The 26,204-nt window shown below is 33.4% G+C and overlaps 1 pseudogene; it reads left to right on the forward strand.

Moving 5' to 3' along the window:
- Window positions 1–1,068: 1,068 nt before the first annotated feature.
- Window positions 1,069–15,460, forward strand: LOC121391549 (annotated as a pseudogene).
- Window positions 15,461–26,204: the final 10,744 nt, after the last annotated feature.

Below are 26,204 nucleotides of genomic sequence, written 5' to 3' on the forward strand. Positions count from 1 at the left end.
ATGACAACAACTTAATACACCAATCGAATGTGAGGGTATATCAATAATTATTACAATTATTATAATATTATCTCCATCAAAAGAAAATAAAGTCAAAATCACTTTGGCAGAAACTTATATATGTGGATCCCACTTGCAACTCAGTTGGGTAGAGGTATTGTTGCTTCCCCTATGCCATTTTACACACACATTGCTTATTATACTACTCTGAATGAACGATGTCACGATTTCATTTCAATTGTGATAACTTACCCTAAAGTACTAATAAATCCACAGACATCACTTTCAGCATACAATGATATAGTATCCCCATGTGGAGAAACGAGGCCGACGGTGATGGTCAGGCTCAACTCGTAACGCCATCCTCTTCTGCTAGACTATTGGAGATAATTGTCTTCCTTCATCAGGAGCTAGTTACATCTTTACAAACTGTCAAAGTGTGCTGCTTTAATACATTGAGGAATGCAGGACGTGGTGACCACACCTTGAACGTGCACGTCATGATGAAGTTATGAACTTAATGAATTGTAATAAACCCACTGACTGGATTGGCCACGATGTCGTTGGATTGTTGCTATTTCGTGCTGATCAAGGTGGCAACCCTGATCAAATGAGAGACATACAAGCGAAAAGATATAAAGATGTTGTTACGTAGACAAGTAGTGGAAACAGACAACCAAATGAGAGAAAACGTTAGACAGTCCACTTTTTATTATAACATATAGTATCAATACATTCAAATTGTGTCAAAGCCTCGTCCCCGTCCTATCGCGTTCTCAGTTCTGTAGATCTGAGAGCGATAATTATTAGCTATTTTATAGGAGATGTACCTATACATAGTAGACAAGTTGCTAATGTATTTTACACTGCATAATGTTTCTTTGTTTACAGTACGTTTTTGAAGCAACAATTGGAATAAGCTCAAAAAAACACTTGTAGTAAAACAATTGGAGCCAACTGAAGGTATATTATAATATTGTATTGATCTGTAATCACTCACTAATCATGTGATACACAATCTCACTAGTTCAGTTTCTATAACAATCTAGAACAAGGAGTCAGTGGGCGATGATCCCTGTACCTCCAGATGTTATAGATAAACTTGCATCTCTTACACACGATGACCTCCAGGTAAAAATAACTATAAGAGAATTAATTTTATTATTTATTTTATTCAGTCTTTAACTGTGTCTCAAATCAAACGGTACAACAACTTATTGAAGAAGCAATGAACTTAACTCAGCAAAAGAAGACACTTGAAGATCAGCGATCTTTTCACTTGGCACAAATTGGAAATTTCCTCCCTCCCTCTGTTCCCATCTCAAATGATGATGTAATACTTAGTGATGCACTGATGCCATATCCTTTAAACCAATACTAGTCAAAAACAATACTGGTTATCAGTATACCTATAGATAAATTAGTTAATATGGTTGATAGTGATTTTGGTTTAATCTATATTGACATCAAAAGCAAACCATAAATATGACAGAATTACACTTTATTGACTAAGGTTGGTGGTATCAAAAGTTTTTAGGGGTTAGTCCTTCGCATGTGACAGTTTCTCCTTGCAAGCAAGACATATTGCTTTCATTTTGTTTCTAGCATTGACAGCTAAGATGAACCAAATCAAGGCACTTAATATCTCTTGAGTAGTTTGGACTTGCCACACAGATTCTGATCTATTGCTATTATTAATTTGGAATGGGAGGAGCCAATGGGAGGTGCAGTTACTAATTAATATTGTTTTAAATTTAACTTTTATTAACCAGAGACTATATTTAGCAATACCAAAAACCTGCACATTGATACCAATGCTAATATCAGTATTGGAGGTGTAATAATGCATCATTCTATTTGCTGTGTCCTTCTCATTGACTTACAGGACAATAATCGTGTGTGAGCGCACTTTTGGTGATGTTACAGGACGTAAAAAATACTCACACATGGATTTGGTTTATATGTAGATGTGTGGACATGCAGAGAGGAACTGCAACAGCTGGTAATCGTTGCTATTATCTTAAAGGTCCACTTGTGTTTGTGGAGCAAGCACTGGATTCAACTGGATTGTCTTTGTTGCTGAAAAAGCATTTGTTCCACTCTATACACCTTCTTTATGAAAAAAGAGGTGATGCAGAAGTACACAATTGAGTGATTTTGATGAAATGTTATATAAGTCAGTTATAATGGTTAGTGTCCTTTAATTATTATCCAATTACTAGGTAATTAGTAAAAGCTCAGAGATTAAAGAAGACACTAGTGTAGAAGAAAAGTACCTAATTGCAACTAGTGAACAACCTATTGCTGCATATCACAAGTAGCTGTCTTGACAATTTGTTTTCTCATAAAATAAGTTTTGTAACAGAATTTTAGCAGGAATGCTATCGTTGTGTTCACACTATTGTACCTCTGTTACAGGGGGAATGGTTGGACCCCACAACCGTTACCATTACGATATGCTGTATTTCCTCTTGTTTCCGTCAAGAAGTAGGTTCTCATGGACGTGACACTAGAGGGATCTTTAGGGTTCCTCAATTTGAAAAGGTATGATAGGTCTCCCTTTTCCTCTTCCTCTCGATGTACACTTTCTTCCTCTCATAGGGATAGAGCTTTTTTGTTTGACTATTCCTCATGATGAAGAGTCTTGAAAATCTTGTATGAAATGATAGCTAATGCAGAGATGTTTTATCAACAGTTGGGAATACCTTATCAAATTGTTAATATTGTCTCTGGTAAGATACAAAATAATTTGTGGTACAGCAGTAATTGAATATTAATAACTAGATTGGAAATACATGGTATGTTATTTTGACTATCCATTAGGTGAACTAAATCTGGCAGCTGCTATGAAGTATGACTTAGAGGGATGGTTCCCTGGTTCAGGGCATTTCGTGAGTAGTCTCCTGTTTCTAACGCCTAGATTATCAGGCAAGAAGGCTCCAAGTGCGTTTGGACAAACTAAAAAAAAATGAATCAACAGGTAAGTACATCTTTGTGATCTTTTTGATGTCTTGACTGGGTCTATAGGCTGAATATGTCCATAGGTTGATGCTACCATGTGTCTACCACTCGTACGTATGTGCAATATTAGAAAACAACCAGACTGATGAAGGTATCATTGTGCAAACGTCCTTAAGCAATATATCCCCAGGTAATTCTAAGCTCAATTTGTGTATTAAGTATATACATGTACATGCTTTGACAAACTTCATGCTTCATACAACTTTCCACTGTCAATCAATTACTTTGCTGCAACTAAGCTTGTGTTGGTATTATGAAATACTCTGGTGTTTCTTTGGAAATTTTTTTGTAGCATTACAATACTTAGACTGTTAGCTAACAACAGGTAAATGAACTAGTTTTGTTCTAAACTGTCAAGCTTCACAAGTATAACTCTAACTGTTTAATCTAAGAATTTATTTTAAGGTTCACCAATAACTTCTGAAGTGATAACATCTCTACACTTTGCTATATATGGCTGCTCTTGTCTGTGATCTTGTGCCAACTGTTATAGAGGATAAAATATATGTTTATGATTATTATAATGTACACATCATTTTTAAGTGTATATAATTCAAATTTGTGAAATCAATTTTAAAATACTTTTTCTTTGTTGTTAGCTTATAAGGAAATGATCAAATTTGTCAAACCTGCACCAATTTGAAGAACCACTCACAAAGAACAGAAAAGCAGCAGGCAGGAATGACAAAGAAGACGATGAAAATGAAACTAGAGATCAATGAAGTATTAGGATTTTTTTGTAATTTTGGTGAAATTGTAGTCATTCCAATTGTTAATTTCCTCATAATGTGAGTTATGACAAGAACTGAAATTTCTTATGTAATGAAACTCCAGACAATTTCTTCATTCTGGATAATTACTAGTGGCCAGTCCACAGTGAGTACATAAATGTGCCAGTTCCTGTATTACACAAGAAAGTATTCACCACTAACCAAGTTGCTTATAAGAATAAACATATATTAAATTTGTAATTCATTGACTTGCAAACTTGTTGGATAAGTAGTTTTAAATAATGAACCATTACATGTAATCTCACAGAATATAATCTCGTGTTTTGTCAGCCAACACTCATATAGTTAATGATGAAATTCTAGAATCACATCATCTTCAGCTATACTATCACCTTCTTTGACTATAGACCAGATTTATCTAAGATATAGAGAGTGTAAATACTTAAATCAAAAATGGAAAATGGCACAAACAGTGATTAACAATATATACTGACTTTTCCCAGTTATTTGGAGCAATAAAGGATTTTGCATCTTCATAGCTTCCAGTGTTACAATAGTTGTTCCCTCTTCCACCTAATGAATAAATGTCGTCAATTAATTTAAGTATAATTTAATTACATCATCTCCCTCTTGGCATATAACAGATTTTAACTATACCAGGCATTGGTGCCCGTAGAATGGGAGCTAGTTTTTCCTAAGTAAAATAGAACAATCAGTGAATGACTAAATTGAAAGACAAGTGACAGATAAAATAATGGGTGGAGGACATCAAATGACAGGGAAGATAGTATATTACCTGTGACTTTTGTGGTACATGTTTTGTCAATTCAGCTTGTCTAGAATCATGTACTAATAATGAATACTAATATAACAATAACAGACATAAACAGACAGTGGTTCACATTGCACTATCTAAGATACACTCACTTTATCTCCAATAAGCCGACATATAGTAATTGACCATTTCTACCTTCAAACTAAACAAAGGTGATGATATTACCATTTATAGCAACTTTAACAATTATGCCTGAATTCAACACAATTATTGTGGCCTAGTGACCATTATAGAGGCCAATCTCTAACTCACATGTATAGTAACTTGTTTCTCCTCCAATATCAGCATACATAATAGGCTCTCCTGATTGCCACAACGAAGATATTGTTAAACTCCTTGCCATTGATGTTAACAACATAACCACCACTAGGATTAGTATCTACTGTGACTGGATAGGTTGAGTTTGAAGGGTAACTGTTAACTGACATAAACCACTCTCGATGGAGACATGTGTTGTCTACAATAAAAAAACATGTCATATGAGTTGTAGATAAGGACATTAACAAATTGTAAACATTTGTAGTAATAAACCTGTCTTGATTATGGAACTGAGATGAATTCTGTTGTCTTCTCAAATACATTAGACAAGTTGCTGCAATTAGTTCCATTGTCTCATCTTCATTAAGTTGGCGTCCTAGTATACAATATGACATGTCTTTACATGCAATAGTTTGTTTATATACTAGTATACCAGATTATATTAAATGTTTCTTACCTGGGAAACCATTAGGGTAGACTTCTTGTATAAAGTTAGTGCTAATATCTCCTATATAAATCGTGGGTGAGTATAATATCTCTCAGTATGGGAATATTAGAGTAACACCTGCAAGTATTATGTACACAAATTTATAGTGTACTAAAAATAATAATAATCCAATAATCATGGGATGACATGTTTATGTATCAGAAATTTCATTATGTGTCTAAAAGGCTTGGCACACTTGTGTGCCAAGCAGTAAAAATTGATATCATTAAACCAGGGACACTACATACCTTTTATGCGTAGTTATCCAAAGCTTAGCCATTGTTGCTAGAGCAGACTCTCTATCTGGACCATATGTAATTAACTTGAGGAGAGAGTGTTATACAATGATGGTTAATGTCAACTTACCTTTGATATCTGGGACTTCATAAAACATACGGATTGTACTTCCTTCAACAATACCCGTATCAACACGAACCTAGAGGTAATGAGACATGGTCAAGCAGGACACAAAACTTGAACCTAATAATTATTGTAAATTTATCCTGTAACAATCCTAATGAATTTATCCTATACCAATTGTAATAATTATTGTAAAAAAATGTTTCCAAGACAATCTAAGTTAAGAATCCAAAACGAAGCTATATACAGGAGCACAACTTAACATATTGATGCTCTAGAATGTTCTAGAATATGACCCACCTTCTATAATATAAAAGATTCTATGACATACATTTTCTAATCCTGGTCTTCCAAGAGGTTCATATACTTTTGACAGATATCCAATTGAAGGAAGAAATCGAACTGGATCTTCGGCATCTATCTGGCTTTCAAAAGCCCATCCATTAATGCCAATGTCATCTTGTGTGAATGGTAAACTTAATCCTAAATGACAATAGATCATAGCATAGATCATTATGTTTAGTCAAATCCTGTATTATTAACTTAATATTGATCTAAATCATATCATGTTCATATATCTTTGAGTGACTTATGGAATGGACAAGCAAAAAAGGAACATACAATTAGCATGAGATTTAATTAAAACAAAATACAATATCTAGAATTTTTAATTTTAACCCAGATGTCTTACTTATTCTTCAACAAAGAAGAAAGTAAGAATGAAAATAAACCAGCAAAGAGTGTTTCTCATTTCCAGATCAATTCATAGTGGGCAAGTTACCACAGTTATTATAGACCATGCTTGTATTCCATTAATTTAATTGTCCAACCACCTTCCTTGACTGGAAAATGATCATAGTTATCAGAATAAATAACTTGTATGAAGTAGATTTTATTGGTATACACTCAAAAATGCTTGTAAATGTTGAAGTCTACTCTTTCTTTTTGGCTTCAGTAGTCTAGAATTACAATATTATCAATGATTTTTCTGATAAATATGGAAAACTTCCTTTGGAAAATGTTTAATAACAACCTACATTGTATATATGTCATCAATACATCTATTAGGGGATTACCTGCAGCAGAATTAATCAGTTTCCTTGACTATATCTATCCCAGTGATACATTCTGTGATAGGTGGTTCTACTTGTAATCTTGTGGTTCATCTCCAAAAAGTAAAAGTTCTTTTGTGAATCAACCAAGAACTCAACAGTACCTAAAAGATCTTTGCTCTTTAAGGTTGCATACACACACTTAACATGTGTTCCTTGTTGAGATTTGTGTGTGGACATAATCACTATTCTACTGTGTACTCAGCTTTAAGTGAGAATGCACACATCACGATGTTTTTTCTAATCCTAGTTTTGGACAAGTATACACTACCATATATATTCCTACCTGCAGAACATAGTTTACTGACTTTAGCTAGTGCTACGCCTGTTCTCCCATAGCACCATCGTGTAGTAGGATCAAGGAATTAAAGTGCTAAGAGAATGACATTACATTATTTAAGAATAAATAAATAACTTACCTTGGTGCTTCTTTCAATTACTTTCTGATTTCTCCTTTGAATGGAGCACTCTCTCTCATTTCAAATAGACCTACAAAATTAAAGATATCACTTGAAATCTGAAGTTGTCATTAGAGAGTATCTTTACTCCCACATTGCGTGTTGATCTCCTAAAACCTATGGCACAAATGAAAGTGACATGTCATAACTGTCACAACTAGTTATTAATATCATATATACCTGTATTTCAATATGTCGGAGAGGTTTATCAATAAACTTTTCAATCAATAATCTGTCATCATTCACAGCAGTCTTCGCTTCTTTCTGTAGCAAAACGAACCCTTCAATGACTTCTTTTTTTCATTCCAAGCTATCCTCATCCCTTCCCACCGCCACCAGCTGTGGCTTTTAACATCACAGGATAACCTAGCATATAGTAATACACAATATAAAACTGAGTAATACCAGTATTGTTTAAATATATACATCTCTCTTAAATGAACCAGTAAGAACATATTCAGTTCATTAGAGTTCTGACTTACCATTTCTTGAGCTAACTGCACAGCTACATCTGGAGTCTATGAAGAACTAATAAAATGTATAGAGTTATTCACTGTACCTTGACTATGCCATCAAAACCAGGATTGTATTCACTTTTGCATTCACTGCAGTTCTCTTGCTCTCTAGTTTATCTCCCATCACATGATAGCATGAGTGTTTGGACCAATAATGCAACCACACCGCGGTTAGAAAGTTCTTCAGCAAACTCTTTATTTTCTGACAGAAACCCCTACCCTGGATGAACCTTGTATGGGCAATAAATAGTAGTGTACAATGATGTTAGTGTTCAAATTAAACCTTTCCTACTCTAAAAGCATTGGATTATATCAATACCAGGGAGTATACTATTAGCTATCCTTAGAATTATACTTATAATGTCTTACTGCGGTGAGCGCCTGTGACTGAACAGCATTCAAATAGCATCCATAACAGATAGCTCTCCAGTAGCTAGTGCAGGACCCACTCGAACAGCCTCATCAGAACATACGAACATGAAGCTGTATGAAACATCAACATCGATTACAATGAACAATAATACTCAACAACATAACAAAACTATAACTGGAAAAATGTCCCTAAGATTATTTTGATACTGTAATTATGTAATATTTGAGACTGCAGAGAAAGCAGATGCTGTAGTAAAACTAAGAAGCATTTTTTTAATAATACAATGCTATAACTTCAAATTGTCACATCCACCATGTAATGCCTGGAATAAATAAAATTAAAATAAATTCATTGGTTGTGACGTGTGTGTTGACCTTCAATTTGTTGCAAGTTAATTTTAGTTTTGTTGCAATTAATAATAGCATACAACAATAAAAAAAAACAATGAAAAACTAACATACCAGTGTACATAGATAACATTTGGGTCAAAACTAATCTTCGTGATTGTCTGGGATACAAAGTGTGCCAGAAAGAAAAACTATCTTCATTTTTTCTAAGTTGGAATTAATAGAGACACACAGACATGCTACCAATGGCGTAAAAAATTTTTAGAACTACCTGGCACATGAAGCCTGCCAGGTAAAAGTAAGACCAACAGCACTTACTGCTTGTGAATCAGCATCACTGTAAACAGCCACAGATGTTATTCCCATTTCTTTGCATGTTCTAATGACCTAGAAAAGTATTCTTGATTACTAGTCAACTAATAAACTCACTCTACAACTATTTCTCCACCGATATAGCTATAAGATTTTTCTTTAAAGGCTACAGAATAGAAAAATATATGTATAATGTACAATGTGTAATGTATAATTGTATAATGTATAGGGTTATTGTATAATGTATAAGGGTATATTTGTATATGTATAAGGGTATATTGTATAATGTAGTAGGGTCTATTGTATAAAATGTATAAGGTATATTGTATAATGTATAAGGGTATATTGTATAATGTATAGGGTATATTGTATAATGTATAATGTAAGTGTATATTGTATATGTATAGGGTATAATGTCTTAATGCTGACTAAATGTATATTGGTTATAATGTTATAGGTTATATTGTATCATGTATATAGGATATTGGGTATAATGTATAAGGTATATTGTCCTCATGTATAGGTATATTGTATACTGTATAATGTTGGATTGCAAACAAGCATAGGATCATAATCTAGTTTGGACCATATGTTCACTATCCGATTCAATACAAATTTCTGATTAACAATACTGAATGAAGGCCAGAAAAAAAAGGAAATTTAGTCAATTCAAACATTTAGTTTTTATTAAATAAATTGCCTTTTATCATACTGTTCTATATTTATTCAATAACTAGAGGTCACTGACAGCTATCTCTTATTTAGAAATTACAAATACAACACAAATGGCTACAATAAGGAGGTGGGAATATAGCTGTTTAATCTCCACATTATTTAATATTTTTTGATTGATTGTGTTGTGGTGCTTTGACAGCGTTATCATTTCCTACTAAACCTTCATTAGCAAATAAAAGTGAATTCCAGTTAGAATGATTTTAAAACAAATTCAGAAATGCAAGTTTTTCGCTTCTACACAAAATTTGGCTGTACCTTTTGATTCCTCCTACCTACACTATATTGGCAGATTAGTCATCTTATTCTATAACAAAGTCAAAGAAAGTTAGAGAAACAATTAAAGTAAACTGATTTTCACTGTGCTGTAGTACACACACTCCTCAATTTTCTTATAAGAACTGGAGTTGATCCCAAAGGGTTCATGTTTGCTCACATCCAACTATAACAATCATGGAATTGCAGAATCTCATGAAACATTAATTTTCTATTGGTAAAAAAACTTGCAGCATATACCTATCAAAACAAAATGTAAGAAGTATCGGAGGTAACTTTAGCAAGTTATTGGCAAGCACAATAGAATTAGTAGCATTCCAACTAACCTAAGCCTAATGACAATTATAAATTTGTGGTAAACATAGGCCCACCCATCACTGACTCATTTCTAATCTTTTTTAATCCTTAGTATTGTCACATAGTCAGCTTGAGGCTATTTACTAAGCACTGACATTATTTAATTCAATTCTCAAATTTTATTTAATGGTTTTATAAGAAGTACAAGATATTTAATTAATTATATCACTTTTAAGACAGGGTCAGCATCTTATTTACTTAAGCAAGCAGCAGACAAACCTTTGATTGGCTATGTTATATAGCCTCTTCGGATAAGAGCAGATATTTTGTGATAGTCGACTACGGGCCTGTGCAGATTTGGAAGACACCTCAACATGTTGAACTTTACCAATGTTGACCACACCCACTCAAACTTCACCTAATGAAATTAATCAATAGGTTATAATAATTATTTTATAATAGCCATTATTTTTAGTTCCATGGTAGGAGGACATTTCAATAGATTCACTACTTTTGTTGACAATATTTATGCCTTCAATAACATTTTCTAAAGGAAGTTTGATGTGTAATAATGTCCTATAGTGAGGTGATAAATAGTTTAATAAAAAGTTAGATAAAAATTAAATCCTACAGAAGCTTCAAGTTTGAATTATAAATACAAATACTCTATATTGTACTCAATGTCTAGTAGTATTGTCTACCTACTTCCAAAGGTATTTGGTCTCTTTCAATCATTTGAATGGCTACAGGATATGTATAAGGACTGCAATGACCACCTTTAATTGTTAATTTCTATAACAACAACATGTTCAATCGGCATATAACTGCAGATGTTTCCTTTCCAAACACACTATATTCCACAAAAGTTCCTTGACGACAGATCATTTGAAGTCTGTGAAATAAGAAACAATCAAATTACATTTTTTTATTACAATGTACCCCTGTTGGACAACTGAAAACTGTGGACTACCAGTGGCTTCAATGTAGACATCACAACCAAATCCAATCAGAGAGTGTCTTCACCTCCTCAAGCATTCAGTGGGATTAAGGACAATATCAGCTCCACATTTACTGGCAATACCAACTACAGAATAGAATATGCACTCGTGTATCTAGCATAGATGTTTAGTTCAGTGTGTGTTGTGCATGTAAGATTATTTAGTAACCTTCCACTTAAACAAGTCAAGATACATCATTATATTATTACAGTTGTTATTTAGTGGAGGTCATAATCAGACTCAGACCCATCATTTCGTTCTCAGACAGATCTTTAATACCAAATCCTATGATATAGAGATTACTACTGGAGATACTATCATGGTAAGTCTAATATAAAAGTAAACTGCTGAGTATTCTGTCTCTATATAGTGGTTCTATACAATTGTCCTACACTGGCTAATGGTTGTTCTTCATGTCTAGCTCAGAACATTAACACAGGATTTAACTGTAGTTGTGTGATAGAAATATGTGTAGTGAGAGAGAGTGTATGTACTAATAATATAGTCACAAGCTGTCCTAATCCTGTCATCACTAACTTACTCCTACAAGTGGTCCTCCACAAGGCAGAACACAAGTTACCATATATGGTACTAATTTGGGTACCCAGTCTTCAGGTATCCTTTCTGTTACCCTTGGCAATTGGACATGTACCTCTAACCCAGATCTGTATGTACCTGGTAGGAGGATAGTATGTAATATTACTCCTGATGACAGTAATACTGTAACAAGCAATGTAACTATAACTGTGATAATGAATACTACTGTACCTCAACCTAAGACAGCTGTCAGTAGTACCCACTTCAATTCCTGACCCTTATTATTAAGTCAGTGAGTCCTACATTTGGTCCAATTAGTGGAGGTATTCTAGTGAGAATAGAAGGAACTAACTTGGATATTGGTAACAAAGAAGAGACCAAATAATCATGAGAGAGTCCTCGTCAAATAAGAGGAGAAAGAGGAGAAAGAGGAGCAGTCACTGTTCTGATATTGAGTGCAATATTATGTAAGTGTTAATGAGTTACTACAGTACACACTGGTATCATATAAGATTGGTTCTCTTCTCAGGAACATTAACTCAAGTCAAATCCAATGTACTTCAGCTAATGTTTCTTCTATTAATTGTACCAGGACTATAATAGTGTCAGTAAATGAAGCAGATCTTTAGTAATTCAGCAGTGACTATCTTTTATAAACCATTTACTTCACTGACTCGTCAAATAACTATATCAGCATAACTAGAGTATATTATGATACTTAGATACTTAGTGATCTGTTGTGTTTATTATATAGTGGGGATATCAAGTTGAACTTTACTAGTACTAGTATAGATGTAATCCAGTCTTCTATGATCCGTATCACTGACACTAGATATCCTACTACCACTGAGGTATGACCAATATACTAGTTTAATATAATCACTTTACTTCTCTCTCTTATAGCAATGTGTTAATGTTAGTAGTACTAAACTACAATGTATAGCTCCTCCTATTAGTGGAGTTAATATGACTAGAGCCATTGATACTACAGTGACTTATACATTGATACTAGATGAAGTTACTTCACCAGACAGTAGTCAATGTGAATTCAGACTTACTCTCAAACCAAATCCTACTTTCAATGGAATTGATTTTAATGATTGTAATATTGATTTAGGAGATAGTTCACAGACTGTTCGGATAAGAGTCAGTGTCTCCACTTAATGTAGTTACTGTATAGGTGGTATATTTCGTGGTTTACCCAAAATTCGTATTCGCTAAATTAAATCCCCGCGAAATATACCACCTATACGGTATATAATTTATCATATTTGTTTATAGGGTAGTAATATTCAATCTGTGATTTAGTTCAGAAATAATAAATGTAAAAGTTGTCTCTGAGGAATGTAGAAGTGAGTTTCTATCAAATAAATTATGAATGAATGATGTAATATGTATTGATATCAAGTGATATATGACTCAGATCATAGCATGTATACCACCAGTTAAATATCAGTATACAGTTATAAAATGTTACTGTAAGTATATATATATCTCATATTTCCTATTCTTCATTTCCACTTTATGTTTAGGTTCAAGTTGGTAGTTATTTACATTTCCCATTAATTCTACTGATATTATCAATTGGACTCTTATTTATAGTAGACAGAAGATAGTTCTTCAATTAGTGGTGCTGTAGTTGGTGGTATTATTGGAGCAGTAATAATAATTGTTATAGTTTTATTAATAGTTCTTATTGTTATAGTGATATTATGGTATCAAAATAAATTAATGAGAACAAGGGCTAATACAGCAAAATAAGATAATGTAAAATTCACTATCATGTTAGTTCTTTTATCATAGTGATATCAGAGGAAATGAAATATTTCACAATATCTCCTAACATAGTGTATCAGGATAATACTAGAGCTGTCCCTACTCAATCCAACCCAGTCTATATCACAACCAGTGATGTACATACATATGAGGAGTTACCTTACTCAAATCAATTAGATGCTAACACTGTACATCACTCCTCACCTACCAACAGGTAATATAATTTTATAAAAATCTTGATGTTGAGCAACTGAACTGAATGATAGATATTAAAAGTTAATTTTTAATAACTACAAACAGTTTTTGTTTTTTTTGTATATATTTTGCTGTATATTAAATATAATTGTTTTCACAATGCAATTATAACTTTTTTTAGGAAGGGTTCCATACAAGAACATACAAGAACAAAGGATAGGAGGGATGTTTTTTTTCTATATACACAATAATAGCAACACATTTCATACATGCACATGCATACCATCAATTGTTTATTATTAACTAAGAAAATCAAATATAAATATAATTTTACAGCTTCAGACTTCAGTTTGATGTTTTATTATAAAGAAATATATAAATAGTAATGAGTACATATGCACACAAATTGTCATATGCATGTAAGGATAGGAAAAGGGGGCTAAACTTCAACCCCCCCTAACTTATGCCAAGTAGTACATAGTAATAATTAATCGGTCATTGTTGCATGTTCGGGTGGCAACACCAGACTAACAATGAACTTATATGATGACAGTGGGTATAAAGTGCATATTCTTTGTTGAATAATTGTTAAACTTTTAGGTATGTGTGTGTATTAATCTGTATCCAATCCCTGGCCCTCCCCATTCTCCGCAGAATGAAGAGATGGTCACATGAAACTATCATTGTTAGTCCCCTAATTTCAATTAAGTTCCTACCAAAGTAATCATTTCCAATTATAAATTTTAGTACTTCAAGTCCAATAATTCAGTATAGAAATAAAGATAGAGAAGACAAATGGTTACTATTAATTACCACATCTACATTGTGATTTTCACTGGATAGTTGTATTTCTAATCATACCCTGTAGTTGTTCTGATCCTATTGCCTGCCCAATATCATCACTGCTAATATATTCAGTAAGTTATATCTCATTGTACTAGTACACACTATCATTTGTTACTGATCTACTATAGGACATGTAGATGGATCATAGACTTCAGTGTTGTTGAACTTCCTCACCACCTATACTCTGTGAGCCTTTTATACTGATTTCATAAAATGGTTGTGTATCACTAGATCTATATACAGTGATGCTAGCAGGATTATTAGTAATGCTAATAGGATCACTGTCATTATTGTTGTTACATTTTGACAGGTTGTCTATTAGGATAGATCCACTCTCCTCCAGACAATGTAGAACCAGGTAACACACACTGGAACTTTCATTAGTTATTTACTACTGTTATTCTATCATTGCTATCATTACTGTTTTCCCATTTACACCTTTGATATGGGAGCAAAGAACAGTATTTCCATCACAACCAAATATAACTTCACTACTGATTGTTGAAATATCAATATTACCACTGTCAGCAGTACTGTTACATACTCCAACAATACGAAGTTCATCATTACCACTAATTGTATTTAGTACTATATAGTAAGCATATCCAAACTGGTAGAAACCATCATAAAATTCTCGATTACCACCTGATTGATAAGCACTTTCCTCTAATGATCTTGATATTGAGCTACCAGCAAACCCATATTGACGAAAATAGATACGATTAGCATTATCACAGTGTAGAAACGTTCTCCTCCATTAAAATGGCAGTGAATACAGAAATTTTATCACTAGCTTCAATACCAGGGAGTGCATTAGAGACAGCTCTGTTAGTAACACTGAGATCCGATCCATTAAGAGCTGAACAAGAGTCATTAGTATAACACACTACCAACCATTGACCATCCTGTGTAGCAGCTAACCTCATTATCTGATTGACAATGATATCTGTTGTTGTTTGTTGTAGATCAGATGAAAGTTGGTAAACAGTACTAGCAAATGTTCTATCTCCACCAACAGCTAGATAGCTAACACTACCAAATGGAAGAGTGAAAGGAGTTACTGAGCCCAACACTTATTAAGAAATGGAGTCCCCGCAAAAGAGAATGAACACTCATTTTTGTCTTAAATGAAAGATCACCCACTGCTATTAAGCCACTTCATTCTCTAGTGTAGTCTTAGTGTAATCCACCTCCTTCTTCAAATATGTCCCTGAGGACATTAATATAATAACTCCCTTGGTCCTTTTAAAACTTTACGACATCAGTGTGTATTTATATAAAGATCTTTTTTCAATTAATAGTACACGAAATTGTTAAGGTTTGATGGTGAGTTGATAATAGTATAAACACAATGTGATTTTATTTGATTGTCTAGTTCCTACACCAGTAACTTATCTATCAGTGAGTGATGTCTCAACCACTACTATTACAGTGAAATGGAGTAGTCCAGTAGTGAAGATGGTAGCTATGTAACATACTACAGTACAACATTTCCTATAGTCCATCTTGTCCTGAGTTATCATCAGTAATGTGACATTAATCTCTGTTACTCTTCATCAGTTCACTACAACATTTAGTTATACATTATAGAGAATTGTTCAGTGGTATGAACTATACTGTCACAGTGACATCTGGTAACATACTAGGAGAGTCTAGTCCAGTAATGATATTAGGTGAAACAGAACCAACATCAATTAATTTACATAATAATATGGCTAATTAATGTTGACAATAATTCACAAGTCCAGGAGGATCACCTACATCAATTACAGCTTTTCCATTAATAAGATATCAAATAGAATCACATGGAAAGAGATTGATTGTCATCTATGTAATGGTAGAATCATTGAGTATATTGTGATCATTAGTAACAATAGCATCATATACAACCTCACCAGTAGTGAGAGATATGTCATTGTGAATGATCTAGTATTTAGTAATGTATATTACATGAGTAGCTGGTGTGAACCCTATCAGAGAGGTCCCTTCAGTGATCCTATTGAAGTACAGATTGGAACTGGTAAATACATTTGTCTAGTGAACAACAATTATACATTGTACTCAGTTCCTGGTCCAGTTAGTACACTATTCAGTTTGATATCTACTACATGGGCTGTTATCTCATGGAGTGTACCTAGTTATATTCCTGTAACCTATCCTATTATCACATATGAGATAGGGTACACTACTCATCAGTGTAATGATAGTTGTTCACCTAGTGAACAATTATAGAAGCTTGTGTTGAAGAAACAGCTGCTATTTGGGAGAACCTGGCTAGTTTGCGCTGTCCAGATACCTCCAGTAAGTAATACATTAACACAATAATAGTCTGTTACTTGCATGTATGTCATTATAGGTTATTGAGAGTACAATTGAAGACAATTGATGGAGTAATATGAAAAGTGTGATGAAGCTAGATAGGTTCTGCATTTAATCTACAGCCAATCTCGATATGGAACTAGAATAATAGACATTGTGGACATTATGACAATGTATAAACAAAAATGCAATAAATACATCACTAAGTTTATCCTAATATTTGAAATTCATTTATTGTATTTAAAACTAAAAATTAATTAATGTAACATTATGTCAGTACATTTATGGATATGGCTTCATTAATGTGTAAACTGCTGACTAGACCTATTGCTATAATATTTCCCATTGTTTGTTTCTCTGCTTCTTTCACCTATATATTAACATAATTAGAAGACTTAACATAAATGGATTAAAATCATTTAGGTTTTACATGAGGACCATACTACCATTACTTAGAGCATTTTCTGAACTTTGTGTCTGTCATCACCTTGGTCGCCATCATTTACATAATTTTATGGTCATTGCTTGTAGAGTTAATTGCATTAACAACTCATTTATTTCCTTTAAAGGCTATGTAAGATAACATGTCACAGTAGTCTGACTTGTTACTGTACAAAAAAGCATCAGATTAGATATCAGACATTGGGCAAAATGATGTGTCTAAAGAAGGCCAAATACTTGTGTACTACATGAATGCTGTATTCATTAAACTTTCACTTTAACAATAAAAATTATTTTTTACATAACACTTTATTTAAGTGATGCTACTCATATTACATACTTTGGTAGTAATGGTTTCATATTACCAGATAGTCTTCACTGTATTGATGGTACACGTATCTGTCTTCTCTTATCCCCTTAATGATTATGATATTGGGACACATAATTGTGATCATTATCAAGGTGCTGCTTCCTCTTCACATCATTAAAGACCAGGTGTGACCACGTCCAAGAGATAAGAATGAGCTATGGGCTTGTCCTGTATAGTGAAAAATAGATTGAGAATGGACTAACAGAAATGATAGAATGGATGGAGGACAGATTAATGGATCAATATAAACAGTTAAAATGGCCACAAATGGAGCATTACATTAACATAAAGGTAATTCTTAGTTCAGACCACTTCTTACTGTGAGCATTGTGACAACACTGACAATGAAATCATAACTTGTAGTCATCTCTCTTGTGGAGTAAAAGAAGTATCTCCCATGTCTTCATGGGTAATTGCACTTAAGATGACAACACCCACCTTCCAGCCATTTAAACAAGCTCTTTCTTGACACTCAAGATCACCATAAACATTACTAATACCAGTAGCTAACAGACCAGTATTATTGGTAAGAACCTACAGGCACCTTAACCTACACTTATAATATAAGTAGGCAATGTTCTCATGGATACTGTCGCTTTGATAATTATCAATCAAATTAATGTCAATTAGTTGCCATAACATAATGGGGTCTTTAGGATGTACACATATGCTGGTATGGTGATTATCAATGAATATTTATATTGTATTTTCTTACTTCCTACAGTGTATTTAATTTGAGTTTAATAAAACCATACCCTTTCATGAAGATCAACTTTCTTCTTTGAATATCTGAATAGAGTGGAGGTCATTATCACTAGCTATAAGTATGCTTGTGACAATGTAGTATATGATCACATTCTCCACACAAGTTACCACAATGATTACTTAATATAAGAGCCTTATCTTCACCATCATCCATAATTATTACATAGAGCTAACAGCACAAGAATAATGCTGTTATAAATAATTCTCTCTTCTTCAAGCATACCTTCATCTGAGGTATGCCATATTGTCCTACCCCTTGTCCTGAGGAGATAGCAACAGTATGTTCTTCATCAATGACACACAAAGCAGCAAAACATAGCCAAAACTGTGTGCATGAGGAAAGGAGGAGGGAGAGAGAGAGAGAGAGAGAGAGAGAGAGATTGTAAAGAATTAAGTGATATCATTATCTCTTGAACAGCAGCTAGAACAATTCTCATATCAGCTTTTTCAATATCATTAAGATAATAACTAACAGGTAATTAATTCTTCTATTGAAAAGGAGAGGTCAATCAAAGTACATTAGTAATACCTCAATGGTAGCACATGGTACATGCAGTCAATAATGACTGACATCATGTACAGCTCTCTTTATTTCACTGACCAGGATATGGAAGGTTGAAATATTCAGAGAGAATTGCACAAGTACACATAGCACCCAAAGTAACTAACTCTTTCTCCAACAGAGACAAACACCAAGAAGAGAAAGACAATAGTGACGTATGTATTCTGATCACATGATTCTCATATGACTATCACCTGTTTGCTATCTCTTGAATCATTCTTAAGCAATAAGTTAACATTGATGATATAATGATTGGATTGTCTGTCTTCTCAAATTCTGTTTCAGTATTAACTATAATATGAACATTTAGGATCAAATTCCAGACTTATCTACTGAACCTGGTCTGGAAACTGGAGTGTGAAATGTAAGGCTAAGACTTGTTTGTAAGGATGATCAATTTCAACTGAAGCATAATGAGTTAGTTTAGCATCTAAATAGCGATTTGAAGGAGATTTTAAGTTCTTGTACAGTTGAAGATACAACAGGAAGTCTACTGCTACAATAATGACTGAAAGAAAGCCAGCATAAGGTATTAATGGATGGATTAAAGGATGAATGGATAAGAGGACAGATCACAGATGGGGAAATAGATACAATACCTTGAGTTGTAGTGAAGCAATAGATACTAAATGAGCTATAGTAGTTAGTAGTAAATTAGAGACTAAGAATGATGATGAGAAAATTTCAACAGTCTCTATTGTTGGTCCTCTACTGAGTACACACTCCAAAGGCAAAACTGTAACATCTAATAATGGTATATGGACATCATGTTGACATTGAGCTGGACATAAGGACTATAATATGACATGTAATTATATAGTATATATGTACATGTTATGTGATTGTCACTGACCTTGAATAAAGGAACTTGTAATTGGTCCAGTTTATGGATCAGTCTCAGGAACACTTACAGAGTGAAAACCACACCCCCTGACCTGAAATATTCATTTCTCTATTAAAACGAAGTGGTTGTTGATTATTATTTGAAAATGCTTTTTTATTTTACAGTAGATCTGGCTTGATTGTCATTTTTTTCATTACACTATCAACTAATTGTAATTTTACATCTTCATTGTCTGTACCTAAATAATTAAAGACGAAGACACTCATAACCATCTTTAACTTATCCATTATACTCACCTTCATAGAAATCTACTGCTTTCAAAACTTTTCTATCACATTTCATCATGGTAGACTTGGTAGTTGAGTACCAAACATTCTGCTAGTGGCGTAAGTAATTTTACCAGTTCTTATACTGTAGGTGTGTCAGACAGTCTAGGATTATCTACTGGTAGATTGTAGCACATCTTGTAGGATTACTAGACATAGTGACAGTAAGTCAGAAAGTAAGGAAATCATTGTGAAGAGGGTTACAAAAAGTGGATGGGAGCAAAAACAGAAGTACACGGACACAGAACAACAGTAACAACATTTGCACTCCAAGAAATCAGTCCCATGTTTTAGACATATTACACAACATTAAAAAGAAGACTGATTTCCATTCTTACAGTAATGAGAATGAGCCCGTGAAGTACATAACAATATATTACCTGACCTCCAATGTTAGAACAAACTCAGCAAAATAGCACTAGCACAATGTACTTTACCACCATTATATGTTGAATGGATGGATAAAAACAGGTAGATAGAGACAAACAGATGGATGAATGAATGAATAGATGATGGTTGATATATGGAATATTAAAGTGGTTTCTGATAGAACTAGATGGAAGAAAAGTGATATTTATAGACTACAAACAGAGCTGTGGTCACATCTGAGAGATGAAGATGAGCTATGAGTTTTGTCCTGTATAGTGAAAAATAGATTGATGATTACAAAATGGACTACCAGAGATAATAGAATGGATGGACGACAGATTAATGGATCAAATGTATACAGTTAAAATGGACAGCTGCTACACACTCTTACCTCACAAATGGAGCATAACATAAACTGAAAGATATTCCTGTCACTTCTTACTGAGAGCAATACTGATAATGAAAAACAGACCACACTCTAACTGGATAGCTGGAGCACACGACAGTCCCTCTTCTGTATAACATTATCATATACATATCACCAGTATCTTTTTAATGGAGGGTGGGTGGAGTCACCTTGAGGGCCACACCCATGAAGACATAGGAGACACTCCTTCTCTTCTTTTATTCCACAATGGAGATGACTACAAACATTGACTTATCACAAACAGACTTAGCTCTTTCTTGATATTTGGGATCACTACAAAACATTACTAATAGCTAATAGACCAGTATTACTGGTAGTACCACAAAACCTACAAGCACCTTTACCTCCACCTGTAATATAGATAGACACTGTTGTCATGGATACTGTTGCTATGATAATTACCAATCAATTAATGTCAATTAGTTCTATAACAAAATGGGGCATTTAGGATGTACACATATGTTGCTATGGTGATTATCAGTGAATATTTATATTGTATTTCCTTACCTCCTATAAATTATAACACCATTCCATTCAAAGTACAAGAGTCAGCTAATGATATAGTCCAATAGAGTTTGATATGACCACACCCTTCATGAAGATCCACTTTCACAGCTTTCTTTAAACATTTGGAGAAAGATGGAGGTCATTGTCATTCACGTTAGTTAAGTTCTCACTTGTCATTCATTGTTATCAGTACATTTGTAATAATGTAGTACACAATCACATTCTCCCACAAGTTACTACAATGATTATATAATATAAGAGCCTTATTTTCACCATCATCATAATTATTACATAGAGGATAAAAGGACGAAAATAACAATGTTATAAATAGTTCTCTCTTCCTCAAGCATACCTTCATCTGAAGTTTGTGATCTTGTCTTAGCCATGTCCTGAGGAGATAGCATCAGTATGTGTTCTTCATCAATGACACATACAGCAGTTAAACATAGCCAGAACTGTGTGTGTGTCAGATGTTACACATGTATGTATTATATCTCACAGTATGGAAAATACATTCCAGAATCTTACAAATTTCTTAATTGATCTTTTGTCAAATGTAATAACAACTTGTCCAATAGCTGACTTAGAATAATCCTTCAATTGACCTTTAAGTACAAAGAGAAAGGACATAATATAATAAATAATAAATTCATAGATCCATAAGACAATATTTATTAAATATTCATAATTATACACTATTCACTAACAATAGAAGTGACTAGTTTTAAAGAATCACTATCACTAACCAAAAAAAAAAAAAAAATAGAGACCATAACATACCATACAGGCTAAAAATAGTCTTTAAAGGACCACATGCTATTTGGGGCCTTCATTAGTAACAAGTACAAAAATGTACAAAAACCTATACATGTACTATACATGTATCAGTACATATGCTAATGTTTATAACTTCATAATATCTTTGACTAGGTTAACTATATCTATCACTAATTCTTGTTTAATGGATCCTTGAAGATACCAATGTTGACATCTAACATGAGCCTTATCTACAACAGGTTGAGATCTTTAAGAGTTTCCAGTGTCATTGCAGTCACAGCAGTATTACCAGTGAGTTTCTAATATAATGATACAAGTAACACATAGTTATAATATTATCACTAGTATGCGTAATGTTTATATTATGTACATGTATAAACAATGTATTAGTAACTATGTATGGTGGAACTTTATTCATCTAAGTACATTGGGCAACTTAATTGATGACATTATTGGACATGTACATGTAAAATTCACCTGCATATATTGGAGCCCTGTCCCTTCACTTGTTAACTTGTACAGACAGTACTTTACCAATAACAGTCTAGATGATTGGTAGTAGCAGCTGAATTAACTGCCTCAGCTATAGCACTATAACCCAGAGGTAGTAAGATTGTCACATTAGTCATTGTAGCAAAGTAACTTGTTTTAATATATGGAAGAATAATACATGAGTCTATGATATGTTGATAGACTGCCTTTAGTACCACAGAGATGATGACTCTTGTTTGTAGAAAATATTGACATTGGAGATGTTCAACTTCTGGTTGTTCTAAGTTATAAATCTGTCTTTTCTTCCTTCTTCTTTGAATTGAGTGGATGAATGAATGATGTAACAGTATATCAATTGACTTTACTAGTGAAGTCAATAATTAAATAATCTAAGTTACCTCAATTTTACAATCTTTTGCATAGCAACAGTAGCGTTGAACAGGCATAGTAGCGGGTTGATAAGGTTGACCCAGTAGTTCATATGTTATTTTTGAAAAACTCGTGTAACTCAAAATGTACAAAACTTATACTGTTCATCGACTTAGATACTACGAGAGTGTTCCACCATCATGACTAGTAACAACTTACTCTATAAACAGCATTAAAAGAATATTTACAGTAGATGAAAATATTCAAGCTGTTTTTGTCAGGTTTAACAAAGGAGATAACATTGCTATAGATAGTAGATAAAAACACTAAGTATTTTCTATATCTCTCTCTTTATCCAATCATGTATCCATCCATTCTCGCTTAAAATCTTAATCCATCCATCCATCAATCTACCCATCTGTCCATCTATTCATCCATTCTTACTTCAGAGTTCTTCTGTTTATCAATATGAATGGAGGCTATTGCTACCACCTCAACTTTTTGAATACTGAAGTGCAAACATGACCGATGAGTTGTTGATGACCGTCTGAGGAGATTTCTGATCCCAAAATGTCCACAAGATAATTACGTGGCGAGGAAAGTAGAGGGCCAACAAATTCTCCTGTTTTGACTTGCATCAACTTTTTTATTCTGTTCTATGTTGAAGGACCTGCTTTCTCTTTCAATAATTCAGGATGAATCTTTAAATAGACAGAAGAAGTATTTGAGAACTCAAATGCTTAGTAGCGTGTCATAGCTTCTTGTATTAAGAAAATATGAAGACTGGGATTAATGACAAGAGTCCATCCTTTGGAGTCTGAATGGATGTGCTTTTTTAGATATCAGGGGAAGAGTTTTTAACCAGGTATCATCATTTTTAACCTCAAAGAGTGAGAGGGAGAGTCATTTCATTCACTAAAAATCATGTATCTTTAGCAGATGTACCATTTCAATACCTTCAATTTTATTCCCTTTAGGACAGTGGGGGATCCCTTCACATTAAGTTTGGAACAATATTGTGACCACATCGAACAATGCTGTATGTACAAGGACTATCTAGAGAGAGGGAGAGAGAGAGGGGGGGATAGAAAGAGAGACAAAGAGATAGTGAGAGAGATATACTCTAAAGAATTAAGTGATATCATTACCTCTTGGGCAACAGCACATGGTACGTGTACATGCAGACAATAATAACTGGTATCATTATTTAGTATTAAATATAATATGTACTTCATTTACCTAATTAATAAATAAAATAAATTATATAGATTTTGGATAAATGGATAGGTGGCTGGCTTAACCAAATGAATGGATGGATGGATGGATGAATGAACAGATAGAGGACAAATGATGGGTGGTTATATGAAGGTATGGATGGTGGTTGAATAAATGGACAAACGAGAAGTGAAGAAATGGATCCTTGAGTATATTCTAGTAATGAAAATCATTACTGGAATATACTTTTGGATAAAAATACTTAGGATATTGTCTAATAATTAGGAACATTAAAACTGGTAATACTTTCTCCATACAACTTCACCTCTACATTTTCTGTTAGTCAAAAGTATAAGTTTACAAAAGGTACATGTAGACATAGTGTTGTATCTACAAACCACTTACTGATGCATATTGGTGTGGTGGTGGAAAACATGAGTAATAATTACACTGTCAGTGACTGTTGGTGGAGAGTAACATATCTAGGTTATGTTCTGAGTCTCTTCCTGATCGTTTGTGTCTAAATAAGGAAGTAGATAGTTTGTAATAACCTATTAGTTAACGACCTTGAGAAATAAATTTGTCGGTTTGTTTTTGCTCACCATTATAACAAGTATGTTATATGACTACCACCACTGTTAAGCATGCTAACACTCACTTGTATAATCTAATAAACTGTGATCTTCTCAAGTTCCAATTTTGAATAAATACATACACTAGAAAACAGTGATCAGTATATACTCAGTAATCTACTCGGTAATCTTGACTAGGCAACATTCAATAATCTTATTTATTTAGAAGGAATTTCTAGTGAAGAGGAACTATTAAATTTTCAGCTGTTATCTCAAAGTTTAGCCCTAGGCCTCGTTTCTTGAACTCTGCGAGCTCAACTTGCAAAACAAGTTATGGTAGTGGTATTACCAGTTTTAATGTTCTAATTATTAGACAATATCCTAAGTATTTATCCAAAGTATATTCAGTAATGTTGTCATTACTAGCAATATATCTCAAGGAATATATTTCTTCACTTCAATTTATTTCTTAAGGTCGTTAAAATAATAGGTCATTACAAACTATGTCCTTCCTTATTTAGACAAAAGATCACTGGAAGAGATTTCATGAGCAATTAACTAGATATGTTACCTCCGCCACCAACGTCCTGACAGGTTGTAATTATTACTCATGTTTTTCCACCACCTATAATCATGCATCAGGAAGTGGTTTGTAGATAAACCACTATGTCTACATGTACCTTTTGTAAACTTTTACTTTGACTAACCGAAAATTAGAGGTGAAGTTGTAATGGAGAAAGTCCATTATAAAAAAGAATAAGAACATGAATTCTTATCTATACACTGTAAATGTATGAAAAGAATACAGCTAGTTGTATTGATCCATACATACATCTAGCTATCTATTCACTATTCACCTACTCATTCATCACATTATGTGTTTTAATCAGATTGTTCGGTTTATTCTAATACATCAGATCTGACTAAAGACAACATATACTCAGTTGTTCAATTAACAGATTGAGTTTATTGTATGTATATTAGGAACAAACCATGTCTATCAGTCAATTTCCCCCCCCTAAAATGATGACTGGTAAGTGCAATTGATGGATGGACAGATTGTCAGATTGTACAGTCATATTGAAGAATAATCTATCTTAGGCTTTATTCTGACTACTCCTTGAGGAATTGTGGTTCTATGTTCCTAAAGTATAGGGTAAGTAGCATACATTGTCTATGTGTTACATCTAACACAACGTATTATCTCTTACTACAGGAGTGTAGATAATATGGCTGTTACTCAAATAAGAATGGTACATTTAACTGTGACATGTGGTACCAATTGTTAGCTGTTCTACTGATATACAAGTATGTATTAATGGATCGTAGCCAGTTAAAGCAAAAAATTATAAATATAATTTCCCATTTTCCCAATATCCTAAC

The sequence above is a fragment of the Gigantopelta aegis genome, unplaced genomic scaffold (genome assembly GCF_016097555.1).
Source record: "Gigantopelta aegis isolate Gae_Host unplaced genomic scaffold, Gae_host_genome ctg2625_pilon_pilon, whole genome shotgun sequence".
In the NCBI taxonomy this organism is placed as follows: domain Eukaryota; kingdom Metazoa; phylum Mollusca; class Gastropoda; order Neomphalida; family Peltospiridae; genus Gigantopelta; species Gigantopelta aegis.